At 53.5% G+C, this 4,217-nt stretch overlaps 1 protein-coding gene across 3 annotated transcripts in view; it reads left to right on the top strand.

Annotated features, from left to right (window-relative positions):
* Positions 1 to 4,217, top strand: part of FAM222A (family with sequence similarity 222 member A) — an 87,765-nt gene that overhangs the window by 33,043 nt on the left and 50,505 nt on the right. The window contains exon 1 of one of the 3 annotated variants that reach the window (XM_025198436.1): positions 3,286 to 3,836. The exons of the other annotated variants lie outside the window; for them this stretch is intronic. The gene's annotated coding sequence lies outside the window, so the exon portion shown is untranslated. Of the gene's footprint in view, positions 1 to 3,285; positions 3,837 to 4,217 lie in introns of those variants that run through there. 3 annotated transcript variants of the gene reach the window in all.

Here is a 4,217-nt window from a genome sequence, read left to right as displayed (position 1 = left end):
CCCCCCCCCCCCCCCCCCAGCGCACTTGCATTTGTAGAAGAAACCCCAGGCCTGCTGTGTGCATGGGGATGAGCAGGGAGGTGGCAGGGGCCAGGTCCCCACGCCGCGTTAGTATGCACAGGCAATTGTAGCAGAAAATCTAATTTGATGATTAGCGTGTCTGCCAGGGCTGGTTTATGTCAAGAGAAGCAGGCTTCTTGCCTTAAAAGAAGAGGGGGAGAGAGAGAGATAAATCCCTTTCATTTGAGCAGATGCAGTTAACTTGCCCCCTTAAGGCTGACTGCAGCAGCGCTCATCAATATGGAATTAGAGGCCATGTCTCTGATTGATGGCTCCTTGCAAACCCTGGGAGGCTGAATGCCCCAACCAGCAAGCCCACCGGGAGAGGCTTCTGTCCACTGGGTGGTGGGAGCCTTCACGGGCACTGGACCTTATGCTGTAGATGCAAGTGTGGTCAGCCAGGGAGTGCAATCAGGGCTCAGAGGAGGGACCAGGAGACCCCCCCATCTGATTCCTGGCTTTGCCACAGACTCCTTGTGTGGCCTTGGGCAAGTTGCTGCATCCTTCAGTGTCTGTTCCTGCCTGAGCCTTGGGGTAAGCAGCCTACCCTTCACTCGTGGCAGCAGCATGAGGACCATGTCTATTGCTGAGAAATCCTGCAGCTTGAGTGCAGGAGCCACATCCATGCCCACAGAGGGTGCAAAAGCTTCATGGAGAGACCTGAGGGGTATAGAGGGGCAAGAAGAGGAAATGTCGGCAAGGCAATGTTAAACTGATGATCCAAAGATTGTTCTTAAGAGTGAGCTCTGCTGGCCTGGCCTGGCCTGGCCTGGCCTTTCAGGGAAGTGATGTTGTCCCATCCCTTGTAACAGTCAGTGTTGGAATAAGTCAGGGACTTGACTGGCTGTGATATTCTAGGCATGTTCCACCTCCAGTGTCCAGGTCACCGTGAGCGGGGGTCGAGTTCAGGCTGGGGGAGAATATGGGTAGTGCTATATGTAGGTTTGTGCTGCCACTGGACTGGCAAAGGCTGGCCTAGCTCTGAAAAGCCTTGGCTGTTTCCAGTTATCCAGGAGCAAACCAGATTGCTGGTTCCTTCCTTTCCCAGACCGATTGTCGCCTTATTAAAACAGCATTGGGACTTCACCCAGGAGGAAACAGCTCTCACCCAGCAGGTGTAGGGAGATGTCTGGGCTTGCCTGGTGGGAGGGAGCTGCGGCTGTGGGTGACTATCCATGCGAAGGTGGAGGGTGCAGGAGGAGGGAGCACTCCTGGGCTGGGAAGGGTTAAAGGGTAACAAGATGCACAGGCTTCAGGACGGAGGGGCTGGTGGAATCATTAGTGTGCCAGGGCTGAGCCTGCAGAGCCGGGAACCTCACCAGCTATTAAGCATGCCCATTAACACAGGGCACAGCTTAGCTTTGCTGTCTAAAAAATTGTATCTGCTCAGAGCCGAGCGACGCTGGGAGACTGAGGCAAAACTGTGATTGGAATTAATCGCCGCCTTCATTTAGTTTGGCATGTGGTGCTCGCATCTTCCCTGGCAGCACCGTGCCAAAGCCTGCCTGGTTCCAGCTGCAGCCTTTCTCTTGCTACCACCATTGCTCCAGCTTTTCCCAGGGCAGGCCAGGGTGGAGGCTTTGGCTGACTGTGGAGTGCTGGCAACTTCCAGCTGCCGGTGCAATTAGGGGCAGGGGGGCTCGTGGATCGGAGAGAGCTTTATTCTTTGTGATGGAGGGGGAAGCTCACAGGTTCCCAGGGTCAGCCTGCTGTTGCGTCGTCCCTTGGTAAGGGCCTTAATCCAGTTGCAATGATGCCTTTGATGAGGACCAAGGGCCGTCCTTGCCAGCATTTGCTCTCAGCCTTTGTATAAGCAGTAATCAGGCAACATCAATCAAACACATGCTTCCGGACTGGTCACCTAGGCTGGAAGCAGGGAGAATGCTGCTGACTGGCAGCTAGTGACCGAGTGGAGCATGATGCCCTGACAGGATCACTCCTGGAGTTTGGATTGTTCTTCCCTTCCTGTTGTGAACTGTGCAGTGCTGCCTTGCAGAAGGTGCTCAGTTCTACCCCAGAGGTGGCTGTATTTCACTGTGGGGGAGCGTGTTGTCTCTCTGGACAATGCTCTGGGACAGAGTAGCCTGTGTACATGTATGGCAGTATGTTTCTCTTTGTTAAAGACGGCTGTTTGTGCTCAGAGGAGGGCAGCCAGGTGCTGAGCTGCTTGGTGATGCAGGTGGAGTGTGACCACCTCCTTTCAGGGGCTGGTTCTCCTAAAGGGACGAGGTCTAACCTAGAGACTCTTCTGTCCTGGGTCTTCTCCCAACCCTGGCTCCATATCCCTGGAGCGTGCCTGGTCAGTGCATTCAGAACCACGACCAGTGTGTCCTATAGGCTCCCTTCTTCCCCCCAGGGGAGATCTAAGGGCTCTGTCGTGCACTGCGGTTCTCACCCTGAAGCGTTGGGGCCCCTTGTTGCTGGCGAAGTGCCCTGAAGCTCAGGGTTGAGCCTTTGAACTTGACACTGCGACTAGGGTCATGCTTCCTGCCGAGACTGGGGTTGCAGGTAACAACTCAGACGGTTGGCAGGGCACAGTGAGAGGGGCTTTCCCATGTGCAAAGCCGGTTTCACTCTGGCTCTTATGTCACACCAGTGTTTCCTGGCCCAGGGAAGGGGTGGAGGCAGGTGCAGGAGTTGGGGCGGGGGGGAAGCTGCCTTACCTCTGCAGCCTGGGGGTGAGGGAGGAGGAAGGCGTCCCTGTCGACTTTGAGGTATGGGGATTAGGGGCCTTTCTGTAGGGGAAGAGGTGACAGGCTTGTGCTACTAAGCAGCCAGATGATGGCTACCTGTGTGGCATCAGCTGGGGAGGCTTAGTGGAGCCTGCAGCTAGGTCAAGGTTTGCGGTTAGGTTTAGCTGCCACGCACAGCTCTGGGGGAGCACGTGAGGGCAGCAGGAGGGGGGCACACAGCTCTGAGCCACATCTCACCAGGGTAGGATGGGAGCTGGCACAAAATGCGGTTAGTGTTGGTGCTCTCCCTATGACCTTCCTCTCTGGCCCTCTTCCCCTTCTTGACAGTGCAGTGCCTATAAGGAGCCCCAGGCCCTTACCCCCTTTCCCACATGCTTGTGGCTCAGTGTCATATGTGGCTCTTCCCCAGGGAGTTGCACCCTGGTGGGAACACACTGGGACCCTTCGCCTTGGATGCTCCCTCCCCGTGCAGCCTGCTAACGCTGTCCCACTTGTTAATCCTTTGTCTTAGCTTTCCAGCACCTGTAGCCATCTCTTCTTAGCCTGTTGCCTTCACAAGCTGTACCTCTGATGCTTCGAGTCTCCCCCCCTCGCCGAGACGTGCACAGAGGAAGGGCTGAGGATGTGGGTCATGCCGCCCCAGGTCGGTTGTGCTGACACTGCTAGAGCAAAGCAAAGCTCATGCAGGGGGAGTCCCCGTGTGCCGGCAGTGATAGATGCCGGTGTGTCTACGCATGTGTGTTGTGGTTTGCTGGGATGGTCTTGGTACAGCGTAGCAGCTAGCTGTCACATTGGCGGGGACCAGTCCTCCCTCTGCGGCTCTTGCTAAACTTTACGGGGTGATGGGAGGGGGGGTGTGTGCATACAAGAACTGGAACCTTGCTCCCCAGTCCCAGCGGAGAGATGTGAGCTACCTAACAGTCAAGTGCATTCAGCCTTTGAATAAGCAGCACTTCATTCTCTTTTCAAACTGTATAATTTCTGCCTGATTGTAATGGCATATTTTAAAATTACCAGAAATCAAAGCCAGAAAATGGATACCGCTGCTTTTATCGCGAGCTGCATTAACAAAGGATACGTAATGTATGAAATAAAAACACCCCCCTCTCTCTCTTTCTCTCTCTCCTTCCTCTCTCGCTCTATCTTTTTTTTTTTTCCCTTAAGACAGTAATAGGAGAAAATTGGTTTTGAAACTGAATAAAAGTCCTTTTCAGAGAAAATCATTTCTTTCAGGGTACCTTTGCTGAAAGTAAAATAGTGAATAATGAAAGGTGGTTTACATGATTGTCTTTCATTTGGAGGGAGGCGAGGACAGATGGAATCTTGGAGCAATACAAGCCTGGAATAATTGCGTGGTAACAAGGTGCTTGTTGTGAAATTAGTATCTTAAGAAAGTAGTGAAAAAGCCTTCTACTCATGAATACTTCATTATTAGGAGAAAACAGCACAATTTGGATTCTCCAG

The sequence above is a fragment of the Alligator sinensis genome, unplaced genomic scaffold (genome assembly GCF_000455745.1).
Source record: "Alligator sinensis unplaced genomic scaffold, ASM45574v1 scaffold628_2, whole genome shotgun sequence".
Classification (NCBI taxonomy): domain Eukaryota; kingdom Metazoa; phylum Chordata; order Crocodylia; family Alligatoridae; genus Alligator; species Alligator sinensis.
The sequence above is the reverse complement of the archived record's forward strand: the minus strand, read 5'-3'. Positions and strand labels throughout refer to the sequence as shown.